The sequence below is a fragment of the Eptesicus fuscus genome, chromosome 1 (genome assembly GCF_027574615.1).
Source record: "Eptesicus fuscus isolate TK198812 chromosome 1, DD_ASM_mEF_20220401, whole genome shotgun sequence".
Taxonomy (NCBI): Eukaryota; Metazoa; Chordata; class Mammalia; order Chiroptera; family Vespertilionidae; genus Eptesicus; species Eptesicus fuscus.
The window spans coordinates 101,128,153-101,153,657 of NC_072473.1; the positions used below are offsets into that span (position 1 = coordinate 101,128,153).

General features: G+C 40.9%; 1 pseudogene; it reads left to right on the forward strand.

The window, feature by feature from the left end:
• Positions 1–18,973: 18,973 nt before the first annotated feature.
• LOC103298440 (immediate early response gene 2 protein-like) lies at positions 18,974–19,611 on the forward strand (annotated as a pseudogene).
• Positions 19,612–25,505: the final 5,894 nt, after the last annotated feature.

A 25,505-nucleotide genomic window follows, 5' to 3' on the forward strand; every position in this document is an offset into this window, starting at 1 on the left:
GAATATGTAGGGTGGAGCCTGGACATCAGATTTTTGAAATCTCTCCATATAACTTTAATTTTCAGCTAGAATGGAGAACTATGTTAAGAAAAATACCCTGCAAAAGTAAATTCTTACCTACTAATTTGCCTTAATTTTATGATAGTGTTTTCATGCAACACTGTATAGCTTAAAATAATTTTTTAAAATATAGTTTTATTGATTTCAGAGATTAAAGGAGAGAAAGAGAGAAAAAGAGATAAAAACATCAATGATGAGGGAGAATCATTGATTGGCTGCCTTCTGCATGCCCCATACTGGGAACAGAGCCCACAACCCGGACATGTGCCCTGACCAGGAATCAAACTGCAACCTTCTGGTTCATAGATCAACCACTGAGCCACGCCAGCCAGACTTAAAAATAAACGTGAAAGACATTTCAAATGTATATGATGGGCCATTTTAATTCCTTTCCTAAGCTACCAAGAATGTCACCTGAGAGATTACAAGGGTGGTGAAGGGGGTCTGAAACATTATGCTTGGGGGTGAATATCAGGACTTGCAGGGAGCCAATCTGTGCTGGAAATGTTCAGAGTGGGCTTTTTCACATTTTAGATTCTCATCTGAGTGTGCTGCCTGAGGCTATTGTTCTCTTTATATCTTGCAGATCTGTCTTGCAGAAAGGCTACATGCTAAGGGTCTTGTGATTAATTGGATGGCCTTTTATTTGGACTGTTTGTGAGGACCAGATTTTTGCCATTTTAGCTCAGGAAGCCACAGGGATAAGTTGTGCAAAAAATATTTAACATTACCATAGCAAATAAGCCATACATTGCCTTAAACAAAATATACAACACCCAATATTTTAATTTTAGTTATGTCCAAAAATCATATGGGTTAGCCATCAATTATTTCTTACATTCTGTACTGTTTGGTCCTGAACATAGAACTGCAAGAGAGGGTTATACGATGATTTATAAAACAAAATATTTATAGGCCTTACTATATATCACGAGCTATGCCAAGTGACGAGATTAGGGAAAAACATCTATCTACACTCAAGGTGCTCTCATTCTACTAAAATGGCATAACTTCAAACTGAGTCATAAAAATTCCATAAGAAAGGTACATAAAAAAAAAGGTGAAGCCAGGGGATATCATGATCACTTATAGCTGAGAGAGATTAGACCCAGGTCTTTAAGGGCTATAAATGCCAGGATAGGAAGTTTAGAAGATATGCTCTAAACAAAGGGGAGCCATTTTTTATATGAAAATGGTAAGGTCTGAGATGCAGGAAAATTATAAGCCTAACTGCAATATATAGGTTGGGTTAAAGATTGGCAAGAAAATAGGAAAGATGACCAGAGGTTTTGTTAAGTGTTTAACGTAAGAGGTAATGGTGACTTGGTCAAGGGAATTGAAAGTTAGGATTGAAAGAAAGAGACAGATGCTAGAAGCATTCCAGGGATAAAGTATAATGGACTTAGTATGCATTTTCAAGTTGAGACTGCTATACAGATTGTGGGACTATTAGCATTCTCTTATCCAGCAAATCATTCAACATATCTTTATTAAATAACTTATACATCAAGCACTGTGCTGGGTTCTGGAGGTGCATCAATGAATATAGCAATGAATGGCTCTTGCCTTCACATAGCTTCATGTACTAGGAGACACATACAATAAATAAAAGACACAGTTAACAGTTATAAGTGCTGTGAAGGAATTTGGAGATGCTGTAAGAGAACAACAGGCAGTAGTGATGACTGGGATGATGGACAGAACTACTTTACACTTGGCATTAGGTGAAAACCTCTCTAAAGAAGGATTATTTCAGAGTAGATCTGCAGGAGATATCAGAAAGAGCAAGCACTGAAGAAGGAAAGTTTAATGCAAAGGCTCTGCAAGAGGACAATCAGTATATTTCTCTGTTTAAAGAAGAGGGAGCTGCCAGTGTGTTAATTGATGCTGAGAAGTTGAGTAAGAAAAAAATAATACATTGACCATTGGTTTTAGTAGCACAGATACTATTATTGACCTTGACAAAAGCAGACCCAGTTGAATGTGGAAAAAAAATTGAGTGAACTGAAAAGTGAGTGGGAAAAATGAGGGAAATGGATACAGTGTGTTTAATAGAGAAAAGAGATGACGGGATAGCTGGAGGGGGTAAGCTGAAGTTTTTAAAAGTAGAATCAGCTTTATTTTCTATATGTATACTGAGATGGGAGAGAGACAGAGAGAGAGAGATCCCCATGAGAAAAGAAAACTGGGAATAAGGATGATGCTTTCTAGTACCTCTACTTCACTTACCTTGCATTTGAGTTGGATAAACTACTCAAAGCTGATTCTTTCCAAAGATGGGCTCTCTTTGAAGTAAGATGAGTAAGGAACAGAAGGGCATTATGAAAGGCAAAAGGGAGAAAAGATATTGAGCACCATACAGGAAGAGAAGGGTGCAAGAAAGCTGAGATCCTGGTCACCAAACCAAATATTGCCTTATTTCTAGAGTAGTTTCATGTCAGCCCTAGCCCAAATTTCAAAAGAATACAGATTGCTTCATTTGATGTAAGCAAATTCTAAGTGGCCAGTTGGGAAATATGATCATTCTCTTTCTCTATGTTCAGAGGCCTGTGTATTGGCCTCAGAATGTTATTTCATCACTCAATAGAATTTCTGAAATCTACTGGAGAACCACCAATGTTTTATTTTGTTAACCATGGACATTTTAAACATACAAACATGTATATCCACCATCTCATAGAAGAAAGAATATTTTAGAACCAAAAAAGTAGAAATAACATAATATCAGGATTAATAACAAATCTAGCTTCATGGAAAACCTGACCATACTGTTTCCTTATTTTATTTCTAAGTCCACCATGGATTGGTGAAAATACCATCCCAGTCTTGTGTCAGTACAGAAATTAATATCGGGAAATCAGTGAATGGCAAAACTTACAAAATATCTTCTAATTCAAATTCCTGATTCAGTTAATGATAACCAAAAAGTATTATCTTTGAAGTAAAATAGTTTCCTTTTCATGTTCTATTCAATGATCATATAACTTTTCCCAAGTCACATTTCAGTTCACTTAGCCTTAGGGATGTAAAGCAAAGCTCTGCCATTCACATCAGTTTCAAAGGCCTCTTTTCCCAAGTCTTCAGAGAGCCCAGAACATTTGTAATAAACACCTTTCTCAACACAAGAGATAATAGCAAATTCTACTGTTTTCTGTCGGCTTGAATGTTGATTAAGACCTCAATAATTACACTGCTCTAACAAATTTAAAATAAAAAATACAGATTAGTTTTCAGATAAAAGAAAGAACTGAAAGAAAGAAAAAGCTGCTTTGCCACACACACACACACACACACACACACACACACACACACACACACACACACAAAAGGAAAACATGAAAGAAAGCTCACTGGTTGGTTTATTTGGATATTTTTATTTCTAAAGTATCCTGTAACATACAAACCCACACCTGAAACCTACATGTTCATGTTGACCAATGTCACCCCAATCAATTTAATTAATAAATATAAAAAATAGTGTTCAAGTATCCGAGCATATTTCAGCACTCTAAAAGATACATATTAAAATACTATTGACCCTGTGCATGGATTTGTGCACATTGAAAGGTAATTAATTAGAAGGTGGCTGGTGGAGCTGGACTGAGCAAAATGGGCTGGACATGCCATGGAGCCAACCGCCTGTGGTCCCTCCCTGGACAGCCGCACCTGGGGCGTGCCAGGGCTTGAAGGGCATCTGTGGCGTGAGCGGGGTCCCTCTGACAGGTGGGGTCCCTCGGCCTGGCCTGTGGGGATCGGGCCAAAACTGGCTCTTCGACATCCCCCGAGGGGCCCCGGAGTGTGGAGGGCACTCTGCAAAGTTGCTGTCACACAGGGTGTGGAACGCAAATGCAAGTGTGCAATAAACCAGATTCAGGGCTGACAGTGCCCCAGCAACAACATAACCCACAGCCAAAGGTGGAATTGCACAACTCTGCGAGGAATCAGGCTCCCTCATCTCTGGTTTCAGGGTGCGTCACCCAAGAACTGCTGCTGCCAAGTCACTGCAGCTTGGCAGCTCTTGCATTGAGCGTCTGCTCTCTGGTGGTCAGTGTGCATCATAGCAACTGGTCAGAAGGTCAGACACTTGGCATATTAGCCTTTTATATATATAGACTAGAGGCCCAATACATGAAAATTCATGCACTGAAGGGGGGGGTCCCTCAGCCCAGCCTTCCCCCGCTCACAGTCCAGGAGCCCTCAGGGGTGGGAGGTGACCTGGTGATCAGGGTAAGGTGACACCTCATCATACCTCTGCTGCTGTCACTACTGGCAGTGCAAGCATTGGCTGGCCCTGGTTACCTGAGCCTCGGGCAGCCCTGGGGGGCTGGGCATCCACCATCCGAGGCTTGCCTGTGCCTTGGGGGCCCTGGGTGGCTGGGGGGCTGAGGGGACTGGGGGACTCTGGAGGCAGGTGCGCGGAGCAGCCAGACCTGCCTGGGGGCAGGCCCGGCCTTGCCACATGCCTGCCACCCCAGCAGGGCTGAGGGGACTGGGCACTGCCATCTTGTGGCTGTGGGTGCCACCATCTTAAGGGCGGGGCAGTCAATTAGCATATATTCTCCTGTAAGAATCCCTTTCACGTCCCATGTGGTTCAGGGTTCCAGTTCAGAGTTCGAGTTCTGGAGAAGGGCCACACACAAATGAAAGGAGACTTGAAGAAATTCAATTTGGCAAAATGGGGGGCCAGGAGGTAGTCCACCTCTAGTGGGAGAACTACTCCCTGCTCTGGCCCTGCCATCCCTTTTTTTGAGGTTTTGGGGAAAAACATCTTAGGCAAGATAAACAGAAACTTACATGTAGCCCTTAGGCAGGAAATAACAGAAACTTACATGGGACAAACAAAGGTGGAGGCTGCTTCAGCTAACAGTGTAAACAACTAAAGGGTGAGTGGTTAGAGCAATTAAGGTTGTTGACCAGCCTTCCTGGCTCTCTGTCAATATCTCTCTTTTAGTGAAACTGATTTGTTTCCTGCATCTCCCCCGTTTTCTTTTCTTAAAAAATCTTGCATATGCAGACTAGAAATAAACATATAAGAACAAAAAATGAGACAAGCAACAATGGCTATGCTGAGAGTCAAATGAAATCAGTCTGCAGTAAGTTTCTTTCTGGGCCAACAGTTTTTGAATCCCAGTTTCAATGTCCAACAGTTTTTTGAGTACATGTCAGCAATGGTATCTGGATGGTGGACAAATGGTGGTAATGCAGGTCCAACCTCTGGTTTGGTCCTGGGCAACCTGCAGCGACGCACAGCTGCTGACTGCTAGTATGGCAAGGCCACATCAGCGTCTTCCATCTCTGGATTGCTTCTCTTCTGTCTTTATGGCTGGAACATTTCTGTCAATTCCTCTCTGTTGCAGGAATCCACATGGTCTTGGAGTTGTTTTCTGAAAACATACAAACATATTCTCGACCAAAAGTTAATAAAGTAATCTTTTCTATAAATTTTACTTGCAATCCTTTTTATTTGAGCCCAAACAATTTTCTTTTGGCTTATTCTGACACCATGTGTGTTTTTTCATAGGTGTCCTGCTCTTAGTTTTACAAATGAAGATTATTTTTCAAAGAAAAAAATTTTTTCTGGATATTTTTCCTTACATAATATTTTTCCACTATCCCCCCTTTTTTTAATTTAATTATTAGGAGGCTTTTGGAAAATTTTTATAATACATTCTTGATCACTTTAAATTTTAATTTTTTGCACAAAAATATGACTGCTTTTAGGTTCATTACATGTTAAGCAATTTTACCATGAAATGAACTACCAATAGAAATTTTAGTTAATACTTTAGAAACAGCTTTTTGTCCAGTATAATTAAATTTTCTTGAATATTTACTTATTTCAATTAGCCAATTTAGATTAATCTGAAAACTTGACTATTTTACTGTCAAACTTAATACTCTAACAATAATCTTCATTTACCCTGTAAATATTAATGCAAAGGATTATTTGCATCCTTGAGAAGGCTCTAAGCATTCCTGGTATTAGACTGGATTTAGATATAGGGCTGCTGCTGTCAGCCAAGTCTCTGTTGCCTGGGTCCCGATCTGAGCTGGACAAGTCTCTGTCGGCCACCTGGGTCCCGATCTGAGCTGGACATGGGAAGCGCGAAGCAGCCATGGGGCAGGAGACCTCCCTCAGAAGGGGCGAGTGTTCAAGCCCCTGCAATGTTGGGGGGGGTGAGGATCTGTGCCCCACCTCTGTTGACCTCCAAGTTCTCTCCTGATGGCCCCTCTGCGACTGTGCCTGTCTTAGGTTGTTCCTCCCCTGAGGAATCTTACCCGTCTTTGACTAACCAGCCATCCTCCGGGGCCAAGCAGGGTGATGTGAGGTTCAGTTTTGTCTCCTTGGTAGCCTATGCCCCTATGGCCTCCATGCCCAGCACCTGCCTTGGGATCCCCTCGCCTGCTGGCAGGTCCCTGGCATTGACCACATATCTTGGGAAACCCAGGTTTCTTCTCCAGGAAGGGCCCAGCTCACGCCATTGTGCGAGAGACAGATCCATGGTACCAGCCACCACAAGGATTCAACCTCAGCAGGAACAGAGAGCTCATGCAACAGCTGTGGGCAATTGGATTGTGAGAAGAGGTCCCTCTTGGCAAAAAGAGCAAGAAGGGCCAATATAGAATGCTCAAGTGCCTTCCCAGGGGGCCTTCAACACAGTGAAAGGGATTAAATCCTTTCATGTGCTTTTAAATTGCTGACAAACATTCAAAGAATTAGTTTGTAAGTTTGTTTGGTATATGCTGTTGTAAAATATCAAAAATTACAATGACATTGTAGAATAATATCATGTAAGGATTTTCTTTGCTCTAGGCCATGGCAATTCAATTTTAAACTGGCTGTCAATTTCTTTTTGTATAGATAAGGAGATAAAGTATAAGGTCTTGGTTACATTTTCTGTACCTCTTCCAGGAGCAAGTAGTGATAGTCCCCTACTTCCTTGCCCCATCCATGTTCCTCCTGGATACTACATTAGGTGAGGGATCAGCCCATGTAAGGGTTCTTACCCATGAAGGGTCAGAAGCATAAGTCTGAAATACTTCCACATTTGCCCCAGGTAATATTACCGTACAGATGATTACTTCTAGCATGGCAAGAAAGATGTTCTCAGGCGTCAGGCATCTGTACCGTCTTCCTTACCATGTCCCAGGAGACCTCCGGGCTGTTTGTTGTCTGGCTCATTCTCCTCCTGCTTCTCGTCTTCAGTGAACTGCTTGGAGTCGCTCCCCTCTGTGGCTGAGGTAGTTGATTGTCTGCAGCTGCATGGTGTGGCTCCAGGCGCAAGGTTCTCATTAGTATGGCTAGTTTCTCTCTTGGATCCCTGTTGCAGTTTAATATTTCCAGCAGGAATCCACACTGGTTTGGAAAAATTTTCTGGAAATATACAAGCATACCCTCTGCCAAAGGTTAATAATGGATCAGGTCCCTTCCATAAACCAGATTCGGGATCCTTCCATTTAACTAGACCATTTTCTTTTGTTTTATTCTGACACCAATGTAGTTCTATAGGTGTCCTACCTTCATCATTACAAGTGAAAAAATTTAAAGTAATTAAGGCTTGGTGCAGCCTACCTGCAGGTGATTTCTCCATCATCCCTTTTTGTTTTTCAAGTTGGGATTTTAGCCGCTGATGCTGTCGTTCAATAATGGCCTGTCCTTGGGAATTATAAGGTATTCCTCTAATGTGCTGAATTTTCTACCTTTTTCAAAATTCCTGGAATTGACAGCTTGTGTAAGCAGGCCTATTATCAGTTTTAATAATTTTTGGAATTCCCATGACGGCAAAAGCAGCTAGGCAATGATTAATAACTTGTTTTGCCATTTCTCCTGTAGATGCAGTAGCCCATATTACTTTTGAAAAGGTATCTACAGAGACATGTAATGCCCCAAGGCGTCCAAAAGGATTATAATGCATTACATCCATTTGCCAGATATGGTCTCTTAGCAAACCTCTAGGGTTGACTCCTGTGTTAGGCCCTTGAGGTAGATGTAACATGCAAGTTGGACATTCCTTAGTAATCTGTTTTGCCTGTTGTCGAGTAATTGAGAATTGTTTAGACAGTATTTTGGCAGGCTGATGTAAAAGCTGATGAGATTCTAAGGCTTCTTTTAATAAAGTAACCAGTTGATCAGCCTGTGCATTTCCTTTTGTTAAAGGACCAGGTAAAACACTATGAGACCTGATGTGAGTGATATAAAAAGGATATTGTCTCTGTTGTACAATCTGCTGAACTTGTTTGAATAGTAAAAATAAACTTTGGTCACTAAGCTATTTCAACCGGGCAGTTTCAATTCTATTCACTAAGTTCGCAGCATAAAAGGAATCAGAGACAATATTAAGAGGCTCTTGGAAATCCTGCAATGCAGCTTTAATAGCTTCTAGTTCAATTCTTTGTACAGAAGTATGACTGGTCAGTATGACTCGGTCTGAATTTATAGTATGATAGGCAGCTTTCCCACTTGATGATCCATCAGTAAAAATAGTTAAATCTCCAGGAATAGGTTCCTGCCCGTATTTTTTGGTATAATAATGGAAGCATTATATAAAAACTGTAGTAATTTATGTTTTACTAGGTGACAGCTAAGTTCCCCTGAATATCCACTTAACACAATTTGCAAATTTATACCAGTCTGAAATAACATTTCTAATTGCTTCCCAGTGAGGGGGAGGTAGATACACTGGGGCTCTTCCCCTCTAAGCTGTTTACACCGTTTCCTAATTTGAAATAATAATTGGGCCAATAGTTCTACATAGGTAACTGCAGTTTTAGAGGATTGATGCCCTAGGTTGACCCATTCAATAATGGCAGGAGAATTTTTATTTTGGAAGATGACTCCAGTGGGACTATTTGCAGTGGGATTAATTTGTCCCAATAAAGGTAATTCGGGCTGGACCCGTGCTACTTGGGCTGAGGAAATTGCCTGCTCAACCCTTAGAAACTCATTCCTAGCTTCATCTGTTAAAGTTCTGGGAGAGGAAAGAGTAGAGTCACCTCTAAGTAAACTAAATAAATTTGTCATTTCTCCTGTAGAGATCTTCAGATAAGGTCTCAACTAGTTAATATCCCCTAATAATTTCTGAAAGTCATTTAAAGTTTTAAGACAATCTTTTCTTATCTCCACCTTCTGAGGCCTAATGCATTGGTTTTCAATTATGGTTCCCAAATATTGGAAAGGTGTTTCTTTCTGTACCTTTTCTGGAGCAATTCTTAAGCCCCATTTAGGGAGCTACTCTTCTAATTAGGAAAACATGGCCAAGGTCTGTTCTTCCTGTGGACTTGCTAAGAGCAAGTCATCTATGTAATGAATAATGTAACATTGGGATTATTTGTCTCTTAAAGGCTGAACAGCTTGAGCCACATATTTTTGACACAAAGTAGGGCTATTGGCCATTCCTTGAGGTAAAACCTTCCATTGATATCTTTTTATAGGCTCTATATTATTAATAGATGGCACTGAAAATGCAAATCTCTGTTTATCTTGAGGTGTCAAGGGAAGGTGAAAAAACAATCTTTAAGATCTACTACTATGAGAGACCAATTTAAAGGGATTTGTGAAGGCGCTGGGAGTCCAGGTTGTAAAGTTCCCATGGTATGCATAGTAGCATTAACTGCTCTAAGATCATGTAACAATCACCATTTTCCTGTCGCCTTTTTAGGGATTGTAAATATAGGCGTATTCCAAGGACTATTGGAAGGTTCTATGTGGCCAGCCTCTATTTGCTCTTGTATTAATCCATGAATATGACTTAATTTATCCTTGGTTAATGGCCACTGATCCACCCATACAGGTCTATCACCTTTCCATTGTATAGGATCAGCATGAGGGTGAGGAGACTGTGCAGTGACCACTCCTAAAAAGGTTGATATTCTATCTGAGTTATTAACTGCTTTCCTTTGCTGGTAACTATATATGCCTGTAAACCCTCTAAAACATCCCGGCTCCATAAGTTGACTATAATTCCAGAGATGACGTAGGGCTGAAACCATCCTGTCTGTCCTTCCTCATCTTGCCACCTTAACACTGAAGCACTACGTTGTGTGTCATCAGGAACTCCTACCCCCTTAACTGAGCCCATAGCTTCTGTCGTGGACCAACTTGGAGGCCAGAATTCTTTACTGATAACACTAACATCCGCTCTAGTGTCCACTAGACCCCTAAATTGTTTTCCCTCTATTCTTAAATTAATCATAGGACGGGTTTTGTTAATTTCATGTATCCAATAAATGTCCAAGCTTCCAAATCCTTGTATGCCTCTTTTCCTATTTATAGCCTCACCTTGCTGAACATAAGGTAAAAGTAGTATCTGAGCAATTCTTTGTCCTGGAGTAACTTGCATAACATGATTACATTCTAGTATAACTTTAACTTCTTCTTTATACTCTGAATCAATGACTCCAGGCAGGACAGTTAGTCCTTTTAGAGTGTTTCCACTCCTCCCTAAGATTAATCCTAAAGTTCCTAGTGGCACAGGTCCCCAAATTCCTGTAGGAATAGCTTGCCGAGCAATATCGGGGGTCAAACTGATCTCTATCGTGCTGTTAAGATCCAGGCCTGCGCTTCCTGGAGTTGCTCGGATGAGGGAATCCACTGTGGGCCTTGCAGGGTAGATTTCCCCTATTGATGACGGGGCTCGGGGGTACCCCTTTGGCCGTTTCCCGGCAATTGACCATGCCCTCTATCTTGATCTAGCAGCTGCCCACTTCTATGAAATTTCGATTTACAAAAACTGGCCCAGTGGTTCCTTTTTTGATATCTAGGACACCGAGAGATGCTTAAATCTGGAAGCGGAGTGTTTATGCCTCTTCCTAGAGCGCTACCTTGTGTCCTTCTCTGTTGCCTACATTCCTTTTGGAAATGTCCTATTCTTCTACACTTATAACACCTCTTATTTCTACCTGTTACTGCAGCAGCGAGTAAATTTGCTTGAAAAGTGCCTGATCCCACATTCTGACACGCTTGAATCATCTCTGTAATGGTACTATTTCTTCTTAGAGGTGTCAGGCATTTTTTGCAATCAGCATTGGCATTTTCATAAGCTAATTGCTGAACTAAAATATCTCCTGCTGCCTCATGTTGAATCTGTCGTCTCACTGCTCAAGTGAGACGAGCCACAAAATCAGAAAATGACTCTGTAGGTCCCTGCATACATTTACTAAAAGCTCCCTGAGGGTCCCCCTTTGCTGGTAAAGCCCACCAAGCTTTCCTTCCACAAAGTCTAATTTGCTTATATGCCTGTTGCACATAATGTAACTGATTTTGTACATCTATATACTGTCCCAGTCCTGCCAGCATTTCATAAGTTATGTGAGCATTCGGCCCTCCATTTGTGCGGGCTTGCTCTTGACATTTCTCCAAGTATTCTCCCTTCCATAGTAAATAATCTCCTCCATCCAGAGTTGCACGAGCCAGAGAATACCAATCAGAAGGAGTTAAGAATGCATCAGAAATATTATTCATGATTTCTCCTGTAAAAGGAGCCGTTGGACCATTTTGAACAACGCTTTCTTGCAAAGCTTTTATCATTTTAAAATCAATTTTTTCATGGTGTCTTATTATCTGATTTGGGTGCTGTGGGTCAGCTACTTGTATAACAGGAAAAGCAAGCCTTTCTTTGACCGACATGTCCTTCATTCCTTCTCTGATGGCCCTCTGTATAGATGATTCTATTGGTGAATTAAATGTTTTAGGATTAGGACATGAAGGTGGAGGGGGCCATAAAGGCCATTCCTTCAATTTTTCTTCCTGCTCCTCTCTGGGAGGAGCAGAGGGAACCAGGAGAGGAAGCTCCTCCTCAGCCTCTCTAAAAGGCTCTAGCAAATGCAATGTTATGTTCCCCATGGAGAAAGAGTTTTATTTATTTTATGTATTTATTTATTATTATTTTTTTTACTAACTTTTTTGCCAAATACTCAAGATCTAATGTATCTTCCTTAGAAAACCAAGGGTTATGTTCTATAACATAAACGAATACCTTCTGAAACTTTTAATTCCTTAAGAATTCAAACAAAAATTCTAATAAAGTTTACTTTATATTTATAACCTAATTCTTCCCCATTAGCCTGGCTGAAAAAGACGTTCCCACCCTACTTACAGTTCGAGACTCTGCAGCTGGCTGTGGGCTTTTGCGTGCTGTGAACTTCCCTCACCTTTTCCAGTGAATTTTCCACACCTTTTCTCGGTGTACTTTTTCCTTCCTTCGCTCTTAGGCGAAAAATACCTTCTCCTCCAGAAGTCCCTCGTTGGGCGCCAGAATGTAGGAATCCCTTTCACGTCCCACGTGGTTCAGGGTTCCAGTTCAGAGTTCGAGTTCTGGAGAAGGGCCACACACAAATGAAAGGAGACTTGAAGAAATTCAATTTGGCGAAATGGGGGGCCAGGAGGTAGTCCAACTCTAGTGGGAGAACTACTCCCTGCTCTGGCCCTGCCATCCCTTTTATTGAGGTTTTGGGGAAAAACATCTTAGGCAAGATAAACAGAAACTTACATGTAGCCCTTAGGCAGGAGATAAACAGAAACTTACATATAGCCCTTAGGCAGGAAATAACAGAAACTTACATGGGACAAACAAAGGTGGAGGCTGCTTCAGCTAACAGTGTAAACAACTAAAGGGTGAGTGGTTAGAGCAATTAAGGTTGTTGACCAGCCTTCCTGGCTCCCTGTCAATATCTCTCTTTTAGTGAAACTGATTTGTTTCCGGCATTCTCCTTATTGGCTGTGGGCACCGCCATCTTTGTGACGGCACGAGGGTCAATTAGCATATCCCCTCTTTATTAGATAGGATTATATCAAATAGAAAATGTAAAAGAGGACTTAAGTTATTACAGGTGAACTCAAAATACCAGAATTCCTACTCCCTTAATGAGAGCTCTGATCTGTGGGCATGTGCCTGATGACACCTTTCTAATTCCACCAGCAAGGGCCTTAAGGAAAGTTTCTTCCAAGGCAGGGTTGGCTTTATTGAATTCCCTGCCTTCCTAAGTCTATATACACTGAGTGGCCAGATTATTATGATCTCTGAACTCAGTGTATATCCTATATAATAAAAGGCTAATATGCAAATTGTCCCCTCGACCAGGAGTTCAACCAGCAGGCAGGCCGGCCAACCGCCCATGTCCCCTCCCCCTGACCAGGCTGGCCAGACCCCACCCATGCACGATTTCATGCAACAGGCCTCTAATATATATACATACACTAAGTGGCCAGATTATTATGTGTTCAGAGATCATACTAATCTGGCCACTCAGTGTATTTCAAATTGGCTGACCTTCAAAGCTGATGTTGGGGAAGGGAATTGTTTTCTGACAAGTTAACATTTTAAGGCTAATGGTTTTTAATAAATAATTGAGTTTTCAGCATTCAGCACTTGTTATGTTTTATTGGTTTTTGTGCTCTAATTTGGTATGTGTGCTTTGGCACAACTCCATGGCAGGTGCAATTTTAAAAATGGAATCAATAAGATTCACTGTGATGTATGATATGAGCATTCCAAGCTTAGCTTTCAAAACAAAATACTAGGCTTGGCTCTTCCTAGAGCCCTGCAAAAAAAAATGTGTTGATTCCTTAGGGCTTTCCTCACTGTAGCTTTTTGAAATCTTGTTCACACTCCTTGAATGTCCAAATCCGCCCTCCCTTAAAGAGCTCTCACTCAAAACCTATGACCTTATCTCCTCATTCTTGAAGAGATGAAGTTCATCTAGCAGGAGAGCATATGTACAGTTTGTTTTCTTCTTTAAAATCTCTTTTTAGTGCTTTGTACAGTATTACCAATTAATAGGGACTTAATCGATCTTTGTTAAATGAGTAGTTGAATGAACTTGTCCTCTCTTCCTTCTGTAACTAAAAGGAAAACCTCTTTTTCAAGGCAAATGCCTCTTAATGATGTAGCATTCACCTGGTTCTATCTCCTCCTGCCTCCTTCAAGACCTTGCTTCACCATGTATTCCTTCTTAGTTCCAGTGTCTTTGACCTTGATTCCTCCAATAGTCACTTAGTGGCTTCATATAAACATGGACAGATGTCTAAATTTGGTTAAACTATATGGTCTGAGAGAAGAAGAGAGCAGTGATTAGGACAGAGCACATACAAGGAGATATTGGGTTAGATGGCAATGTCCTATTATTTGATACCTGGTATATATTTGTTTTGTGCATTTTCTATATGTGTTTTACTTTACAAAGGTTAAAAGGAAAAGAAAATAAAAGAAAGGAAAGGAAACTACCCAAAAGCAAGAACATAATTAGAAATATTGATAATCAGCTTGAGAATGTGAACAACTATACTAACTAGGTAGCAAATCCTTTCTCAAGTCAGCTAATTTCAAAAGCTTTGTTTTTAACAAAATTAAAGAATAATTTTCAGTTATGATATTATATGTAGTATATAATTTTTGGTATATAGTACATAAAATATATAATTTTGAATATGCAACTTACATAGAATTTAAAGAATTTAGTAAAATTGCTATAAGAGAAAAATACTTCCATCCATTTCCATGTACTTATCTATGAGAAAAAAGTCTCATTGACATTTTCATCCATAAAAACAAAATTGAAGACAGAATTAATAATGAACCCTATCCATTCTAGTAATTAGTAATAATCATTATGTTTACAAGAGTGAATGGGAGGATGGCAGAAACAGTTCTATGTATCTCATTAAGAAATGCATTTCCAAAAAATGTTAACATTTTATGTTTAGTAATTATTTTCAAAAATTCTAATATCTTATTTTTAATCCATTGCATGTTTTTATTCATTGCAATGCTAACACAAGTCAGAAGAAATTGAACACTTAGAACCTTATGGTAAATTGATATAAAAAATCTTTTTTTCTGAGAATAATAAGATTATCTATAAAAGGGATTTAAACTCTAGTAACCAATGGCCTCACATGGATGAATCTTACAAATATAATGTAGAAGGGGACAAAAGAAAGTCACAGAGAGTATATACACTATATGATTCACTTTATATAAAGTTCAAATAAGCAAGAGTAATCTATATCAAGGATCAACAAACCTTTCCTGTAAAGGAACAGATAGTAAATATTTTAGACCTGTGAGCCATAAGGTCTCTATCTCTGCAACTCAAATCAGGAGTTGTGACATAAAAACCGTCAGACAGCCAAAACCGGTTTGGCTCAGTGGATAGAGCGTCGGCCTTCGGACTGAAGGGTCCCAGGTTCGATTCCGGTCAAGGGCATGTACCTTGGTTGTGGGCACGTCCCCAGTGGGGGTTGTGCAGGAGGCAGCTGATCGATGTTTCTCTCTCATCGATGTTTCTGACTTTCTATCCCTCTCTCTTCCTCTCTGTAAAAAATCAATAAAATATATTTAGAAAAAAGAAAACAAAACAAAAAACCATCAGACAGTACACAATTGAAGGGGTATGGCTGTGTTTCAATAAACTATATTCAAAAAAACATAAGTTGGGAGAATGAAGATAGCAGCTAGCAGGATGGCAGTGAGAAAAAGAGTGTTACTGAGTGAGGCAGCGAAAGGGGAGTGCATGGATGTGTGTGTGTGTGTGTGTGTGTGTGTGTGTGTGTGTGTGTGTGTCAGTTAGATTCTTCAGGACTTTTGGGGGCTGGTGAACCAGATTCACCTAGCCGGGCAGCCTCTGCTACTGCTGCAATGTCTCCCGGGTTAGCCAGCTCTGCCGCAGGCACTGTGGCATCTTGAAGGGGAGAGCTCCTGTGATTGGGGACCCAGCCTCACCTCCACCCAGGATCCTACAGCCATTCCGGCCAGGGACCTGCTGACTTGGCTGAAGACCCATAAACATTGAGACTGCAGTTTCCCCAGCTGAAGGCTCCTGTAAGTTCCAGAGCGGGCTCCCCTCCCACCATCCACATGCTTTAGCCCCAGGTGGCACATCCACGTGCAAACAACCAAGCCTTACGCAATGACCCCGGGATCCGTGACTGCATGCGGACAGCCAAGCCTTACACAGCAACCCTGGAAGCCAAGCCTTATGCAGCAACCTGGGCACCCCATCCACACATGAATATCCAAACCTTGTGCAGCAACCCCAGGCTCCATGACTGCGCTAGCCACTACCAAGCTTGATGCAGCAAACTCGGGTGCCACAACCGAGCATGAGCAGCCAAGCCCTATGCAGCAACACTGGGTGACTTACCCAGCAGCCCCAGGCCTGGTGACTGTGCCAATTGATGCCAAGCTTGCCACTGCGGTCACAGGCCAAATGCGACTTGACGCCGAGATCCTTCGGTGAGAGAAAAATGGGGAGACAAAGAACAACTCCCAAAGAAAAGAAAAAGAGGAATCACCAGAAAAGGAACTAAATGAAAAAGAGGCATGCAATTTGTCAGAAAAAGAATTCAGAATAAGGGTCAGACAGTTCATAAACCAGAGGATGAGAAAACAACTTATGTAAGAATCAAGAGGAAATACAAAGTGATATAGCTACAATAAAATAAACACTATGGAAGGTTTCAACAGCAGGCTAGAAGAAAGAAAGGATTGAATTAGTGAATTAGAAGACAGGGCAGCAAAGCACATCCAATTGAACTGCAATTGGAGAAAAAAAAAATTAAAAGGCAGGAGGAAAGCCTAAGAGAGCTTGGGACAACATGAAATGAAGCAACATGCATATAATAGGGTGCCAGAATGGTAAGAAGAAGAGCAAGGGTTAGAAAACCTACTTGGAGAAATAATGTCAGAAAACGTCCTGATTTGGGGAAGAAGAAAGTCACTCAAGCACAGAGAGTCCCAAACAAGATGAACCCAAAAGGACGCACACCAAGACACATCTAATTACAATGGCAAACGTACAGGGAAAAGAGAGAATCTTAAAGGCTGCAAGAGAGAGACAGAAAGTTACATAAAAGGGATCTCCCATAAGCTTATCAAATGATTTCTCAACAGAAACACATTAGGCTAGAAAGGAATGGAAGGAAGTATACAAAATGATGCAGGGCAAGAGACTGAGTCCAAGAATACTCTATCCAGCAAAGCTATCATTCAAAATTTAAGGGGAAATCAGGAGATTCACAGACAAAAAAAGCTAAGGTAGTTTATCACTACCAAGCCAGCAATGCAAGAAATGCTAAAGGGACTGTTGTAAAAGAAGAAATAGAAAGGAAAGAAGGAATACAGACACACACAAAAAAATATAGATACAAACAAGTACCTATCAATAATAACCTTAAATGTAAATGGATTAAATGATCCCATCAAAAGACATTGAGTGGCTGAATGGATAAGAAAACATGACCCATATATATGCTGTCTGCAGGAGACCCACCTCAGAACAAGGGACACACACAGACTGAGAGTGAAGGTATGGAAAAATACCTTTCAGGCAAATGGAAATGAGAAAAAAATCTGGGGTAGCAATATTTATACCAGACAAAATAGACCTCAAAGTGAAGGCCATAACAAGAGATAAGAGAGACCACTTCATAATAATAAAGGGATCAATACAACAGGAAGAGATAACTCTGGTAAATATATATGCAGCCAATACAGGGGCACTCAAATACATTAAAAAAAAAATTTCTGGAAGAAATCAAGGGAGAGATTCACAACAATACAATCATAGTAGGAGAATTTAATACCCCACTGACATCACTGGATAAATCATCTGGACAAAAAACAGCAAAGAAACAGCAATCCTAAATGACTCACTAGACCAGATGGAATTAATTGACATCTTAAGAACATTTCACCCCAAAGGTATGGAATGTACATTCTTCTCAAGTGCACATGGGACATTTTCAAAGATAGACCACATATTGAGTCACAAGCAAAGTCTCTCAAAATTAAAAAAGATTGAAATCATATCAAGCATCTTTTCAGACCACAATGGCATAATATTAGAAATTAACTACAATAAAACAATAAAAAAATTCAAACACTTGTAGGCTGAATAGCATGCTATTAAATAATGATTGGGTTACCATAGAGATCAAAGAAGAAATTGAAAACATCCTGAAAACGAATGGCAATAAAAACACAACAATCCAAGACCTATGGGACAGAGTGAAAAAGCAGTCCTGAGAGGGAAGTTCATAGCTCTACAAGCCTGCCAAAAAAAAAAAAACAACCAAGAAAAATGGTAATAAATTATATAACCTTGCAACTTAAAAAATTAGAAAGAGAGCAACAAGAAGAGCCCAGAGTAAGCAGAAGGAAGGAAATAATAAAGATCAGAGCAGCAATAAACAACATAGAGACGAAAAACAACATCAATAGAAAAGATCAATGAAACCGAAAGCTAGTTCTTTGAAAGGATAAACAAGATTGATGAACCTCTAGCTAGGCTCACCAAGAAACAAAGAAAGAGGACCCAAATTAACAAAATCAGATATGAAATAGGTGAAGTAACAACAGACTCCACAGACATACAAAGGATTGTAAAAACATACTACAAATAACTCTACTCCCACAAACTGGACAACCTTGATGAAATGGAGATATTGCTAGAAAATTGGACCTTCCAAAACTCAATCAGGAACAGTAAAAAAATCTGAATAGGCCGGTTATTATGATGAAAATTGAAGAAGTAATAAAAAAACTTCCAGCAAACAAAAGCCCTGGACCATACGGCTTCACAGGGGAGTTTTAACAAACATTCAAAGAAGAACTAAAACCTATCCTCCTCAGACTATTCAAAAAAATTCCAGAGGGTGTCCCTTTTGTCTGTCCAGTAAATTCCACCCTCTCCCTTTAAGGCTTAAGTCTCTGGTCCTAATGCGGTGCAGCGCTCTGATTGGGCGGAGCATCATGGTGACGTCACTCCGGGTACAAATGGGACCCCAGTGGTGGGCGCCTGGGCAGAGCGTCCTAGGGGTGTTAAGGCCTCGGTCTGCGTGAGGAGAAAAAGCGCGAGCAAGCTCACAGTCCGAAGTGCATCTGCTCAGCAGGGAAGTCCCCACCATCGAGTCGCCATGGAGGTGCAAAAAGAGGCGCAACGCATTAGGACCCTGTCTGTGTGGAAAATGTACCATTCGCGCATGCAGCGTGGAGGGCTGTGGCTGCACCAGAGTCTGCAGCTGTCTCTGGTCATGCGTAGCGCCCGGAGCTTTACCTCTCGGCCAAGGTGGACGCCCACGAGCAGCCCGAGGTGCCCTCGCCAGTCACCTGCTCCCCTGACACTCGCCTGCACCCACCGCGGGAAGCACAAACCGCAGCGGAAGCAGCGTCCACCGACGGTGAGCAGCCCTCCCCAGAGCCCATGGACACTCAGAAGGCGCGGAAAGCCGAGGAGACCCCTGCCCGCTGTGCCCCGAGACCCACCAAAGTCAGTCGCAAGCGGTGGAGCAGCAGCCTCCGAGCAAAAAAGCCCGTCTGTGGAGGAAGGGGAGTCTTCGGAGGTCCCTGATGGCCTGCAGGCCCCTCCCGCGCAAGCGAAGGTGCCTTACAGGATCTGGCGCTGGTCCTCCAGAGGCGCTTCTCTGGCTTCCTGAACTGCAGCCCCTCCGCTTCCCAGACAGCACCTCCACCGCAGGCTTGTAAGGCGAAGCCGGCCTGCCGCTCGGTGGATAGCATGCTGAACGTGCTCGTCCGGGCCGTGGTGGCTTTCTGAGGGCCGCGCTGCCAGAGTCCAGAGCGTCGGTCAAGCCTTCGGCCGGAGTACACACACCGGAAGCCAGGCCACCCCCGCAGGAAGGCCCGCGGAAACGGTGGAGAGGAGCCTTGGCCCTGGAAGCTGTCGCCACCATGTGCAGTGGAGGCACCAAGGAACCTGAGCTGGGGCTGGGGCGCCCTCCTCCAAGACAGGCCGCGCCCACAGGTGCTGTCTTAACCGAAGGGGACGTGGCCTTTCCATCTCCTTCTGGGACTGGGTGAGAGGGGTCTGGTTCCTCACATTCCTCAGGGTCGGACTTTATTTTTCACTGGGGGCTGTGCTGCCCTTTCGAGGTTTTTCAATAGTTGGTGTCCTCGTTCCCAGCGCGGCATTCCAGGCACCCTTTCCTCTCGGGTGACATGGTTATGCAAGTGGTCATCTTTGCATCATGGGCAGGCGTGGGGCGCTTCCTGCTGCCTTGCGTGGGTGTGGGGCCTAGGACGGGGGCTGCCTGAGGCATAGCCCCCACGCTTTTCCCCGCACTCCTGTGCCTTCCTGTCAGGGGGAAGGAATCTCATTTCAGGTTAAAATTTTTTTCTCCTTTGGTGCATTCGAGGTGGGGATGTGCGCACAGTCTCAAGCGTGACCCTCCCTCAGGCACAGACAAGCAACCCAGATCTTGATCTGAATCACGGAAGTGGGGGAGGGGGTGCTCCTAGCTCTGTAAGGCTAAGCTGGGCCCAGTCTGGTGAGACTGGGCCCCTTTGGGGAGGGGAGATTCTAGCCAGTGCCTTTGAGGGCCTATTTACTCTGGTGGGTTCTGTTTAACTCTGTCTGTCTGGCCTTTTGCTAGAGAGACCAGATAGGAAAATAAAGACCATTTAACTAACCAAAAAAAAAAAAAAAACAGAGGAAGGCACACTTCCAAGTTCTTTCTATGAAGCCAGCATTACCCTAATTCCAAAACCAGACAAAGAAAGAGAATTAAAGGCCAATATCCCTGATGAACATAGATGCTAAAATCCTCAACAAAATTCTAGCAAATTGGATGCAGCATTACATTAGAAAGATCATACACCATGATCAAGTGAGATTTATTCCAGTGATGCAAGGCTGGTACAATATCCGCAAATCAATAAATGTGATACATCACATAAACAAATTGAGAGACAAAAATCACATAATCATATCAATTGATGCAGAAAAGGCATTTGCCAAAAATCCAACACCCTTTCCTGATAAAAATTCTCAGCAAAGTGGGAGTAGAGGGATCATACCTCAACATAATAAAAGCCTTATATGACAAACCTACAGCCAACAACATACTTAGGGGGCAAACACTAAATCCATTTCCCTTAAGAACAGGAACAAGACAGGGATGCCTACTTTCACTACTCCTGTTTGACATAATCCTGGACGTGCTAGCCATTGCGATCAGACAAGAAGAAGAAATAAAAGGCATCCAAATTGGAAAAGGAAAATTAAAATTGCCATTCTTCGCAGATGACATGATATTGTACATAGAAAACCCTTAAGACTCCATCAAAAAACTACTAGACTTAAATGAATTCGGCAATGTAGCAGGATACAAAATTAACACCTGGAAATCTATGGCTTTTTTATACACCGATAATGAACTCACAGAAAGAGAAACTAAAAAGACAATCCCACTTACCACTGAAACAAAAAAATTAAGATACCTAGGAATAAATTTAACCCAGGAGGTAAAGGACTTGTACTCAGAAAATTATAGGTCGCTGAAAAAAGAGATAGAATATGACATAAACAAATGGAAAAATATTCTGTGTTCATAGATTGGTAGAGTCAGCATCATTAAAATGTCCATACTACCCAAAGAAATCTATAGATTCAATGTACTCCCCATTATAATACCAACAAAATATTTCACAGACCTAGAATAAACTCTCCAAAAAATCATATGGAATAAAAAAGACCCTGAATAGCTGCAGCAATCTTGAAAAGGAAGAACAAAGTTGGAGGGATCACAATACCAGATATCAAGCTAAACTACAAAGCCACTGTTCTTAAACTGCCTGGTCCTGGCATAAGAACAGACATATAGACCAATGGAATAGAACAGAGAACCCAGAAATCAACCCAAGCCATTATGCTCAATTAATATTTGACAAAGGATGCAAGAGCATACAATGGAGTCAAGACAGTCTCTTCAATAAATGGTGTTGGGGAAATTGGACAGATACATGCAAAAAATGAAACTAGACCACCAACTTATACCATACACAAAATAAACTCAAAGTGGATAAGGGATTAAACTTAAGATGGGAAACCATAAAAATCTTAGAGGAAACTATAGGCAGCACAATAGCAGACATTTGTCATAGCAATATCTTTACTGACACAACTCATTGAGCAATGGAAACTAAGGAGAAAATAAACAAATGGGACTACATCAAAATAAAAAGCTTCTGCACAGCAAAAGAAACCATCAATAAAACAACAAGAAAGCCCACTGCATGGGAGAACATATTTGTCAATGTTATCTCCGATAAGAGTTTAATCTCAAATATGTATAAGTAACTCATACAACTTAACAAAAGGAAAATAAACAATCCAATCAAAAAATGGGGGGGGGGGTAGGGAAGGGTGGGGGTAAAGGGGGAGATCAACCAAAGGACTTGTGTGCAGGCATATGAGCCTAACCGGCGGTTAAGGACAACAGGGGGATGGGGGCATGTGTGGGGAGGGGGGTGGAATGGGAATGGGGGAACGAGGACAAATATGTGATACCTTAATCAATAAAGAAATTAAAAATAATAATAATAAAAAAATAAAAAAATATGGGCAAAGGACCTAAATAGACACTTTTCAAAAGGGGATATACAGAAGGCCAAGAGACATATGAAAAGATGCTCAAAGTCTCTAATCATCTGAGATATGCAAATCAAAATAACAATTAGGTACCATCTCACACCTGTCAGAATGGCTGTCATCAAGAAATCAACAAACGACAAGTGCTTGTGAGGATGTGAAGAAAAAGGAACCCTTTTGCACTGCTGGTGGGAATGCAGACTGGTGCAGCCACTGTGGAAAACTGTATGGAGTTCCATCAGAAAATTAAAAACGGAACTCCCATTTGACCCAGTAATCTCACTTCTAGGAATATATCCCAAGAAATCAGAAACACCAATCAGAAAGAATATATGCACCCCTATGTTCATAGCAGCACAAATTACAATAGCTAAGATATGGAAACAGCCTAAGTGCCTGCCCATCAGCAGATGAGTGGATTAGAAAACCGTGGTACATCTACACAACGGAATACTATGCTGTTGTAAAATAGAAGGGATTCTTACCATTTGCAACAGCATGGATGGACCTGGAGTGCATTATGCTAAGTGAAATAAGCCAGTCAGAGAAAGATAAATATCATATGATCTCACTCATTTGTGGAATATAATGAACAACATAAACTGATGAACAAAAATAGAACCAGAATCATAGAAGCATCGAACAGACTGCCCAACCTAAGAGGGAAGGTTGGGGGTGAGGAGGTAAGAGATCAACCAATGGACTTGTATGCGTGCATATGAGCATAACCAATGGACACAGACAGTAGGTGGGTGAGGGCATGTGCTGGGAGTTGGCGGCGGCTGGGGAGAAGTCAATGGGGGAAAAAGGAAACATGTAATACTTTAAACAAGAAAGAATTTTAAAATATAAGTTGCAGGCCAAATTTTACCTGTGAACTATAGTTTGGTGACCCCTGATCTTTACTGTTTAGGGGTGCATACACACATACAGCACTATAATAAACATATGATTACCCCTGGGGGAGAGGCAGAGTTACAAATAGAGACATGTACAGAAGGAAATTTCAAGGTGACAATAATTTGTTTATTGAGCTCAGTTGGTTATTACAGTGTTGTTCACTATATAAACATTTACTAAGCATATATATATATATATATATATATATATATATATATTATGCCATTTTCTGTGTATTACAGTTTACAGTAAAATCTTACAATAATTCTTCCATTTTTAGTACATATTGTTAAATGGCAATATCTAAAATTATGTTAATTTACTCTTATGCCAATAATAGTGAATAAAAATGTTTATTTACATACTCAACAAAGCACATTGCTAGTCTTTTGATCTCAAAATTGAAATTCCAGGAATTTATCCCAATAAACTAATTGCACAAAGAAAAACTTGTGTATGCCTAAGGAATTTCCCCCTAAATTTACCTGTGTTGGTAAAAATCTTAGAAACACCATAAGTAGCCACTGATAAAATGTTTGTGAAAAAAATTATGGAAGACTATGTTGCCATTAAGATTGTTAATGTAAGTCTTTATTTATTGACATGCAGACATATCATGAGATGAAAATAATCAAATTACAAAATAATATACAGTTGATTCTAGATGTGTAATAATATATGCGTAGACATATATAGAAAATATCCCTTAACATTCTGTTTGTGATTACCTAACCTCAAGGACTGAAATTAAAACTGTGGTACAGCTTCCAGCCTTTATAGGAGCTTTTTCTTCTGCAGATATATTTCTTCTTCTTCAGTCTAATAAAGTCAAATGCAAATGTTCAGAGAGCAACAATTTGGCTAATTATATATTATGAATCAAATTATTGCACTGTATTTGATCAAGGGGACCCTGCCAGAAAAATGTTCTGATTTATTAAATGTGTCTCCCTAAGAATGATAAAGTAGCCCTAGTTGGTTTGGCTCAGTGAATAGAGTGTTGGCCTGCAGACTTCAGGGTCCCACGTTAGATTCCAGTCACGGGCACATGCCCGGGTAGTGGGCTTAATCCCCACTGTGCGGTGTGCAGGAGGCAGCCAATCAATGATTCTCTCTCATCATTGATGTTTTTTATCTCTCTATTCCTCTCCCTTCCTCTCTGAAATCAATAAAAATTAAAAAAAGAATGATAAAGAGCTGAATCAATACTTTTAGATACCCTCTCCTTTGTTTGGGTCTTAGGAGGAAATAAGCAAGTAAGATATAAGACCTACCCACATTAAATGTGTCAGCCTTAGGGAAAGGGGCCCAGTTAAAAGCTGCTTCTACTCTGAATATAAGAATATGATCCAACCTTCACACTGGGAAGAATGCTGTGTTTTAAGCCCTGGTTACAAAAGTTTATTACATATACCATGACCTCAGGATGATTCCCTAAAACCAAATGTTATTCCTCTTGATCACCTTGAAAGAAGGGTGGGTAACAGGGATCCATACAACTCAAGCATGGTCCAGAGTGAGATATTAGCTTTGTTGTATTAACTACAAATAACATTCATCCCATTGGGAAGGATGTTCAAGTCACGATTCTTCTATCAAGGGCCAATGGAGACAGAGAAAGAATTGGCAATATTGTGTGATTGATGCCATTTCTATCTTTTCCTTCTTCCCTTATGCATAGCAAACGAGGTTATTTCCTGATGTCTGGTGTTAAGATTTGAACCATATAGCTGAGGTCTGGAGAACTAAAAATATCACAAATATATGCATAGATAATTATCTTCAAGTATTTGTATAAAATAATAATGGTAGGGGTTTTTCTGTATTGTTGTTTTTCATGTTATTTTTACTTTCTTATTTGCATTTTTATTTTTTAATCTTTATAATAAATGTGGATCATTTCCCCCAATAAAAACAATAACTTAATAAAGTTATTTTAAAATTACTTTCTCCCCAAAATATGACACCCTAAGAGCAATTTCTCTTCTTTTTTTTTTTTGCATCCTTTACTCTTATTGACTCATTTCTTTTTTAATCAGACTCCCACCACTACCACTCCACTGAAAATGGACCCTCCAGCACCACCCATCACTGCAAAATTCTCAATCTTTATTTTCTTTGACAGCTTTCCCCAGGATTCAGCATAGTCAACCCCTTCTAAC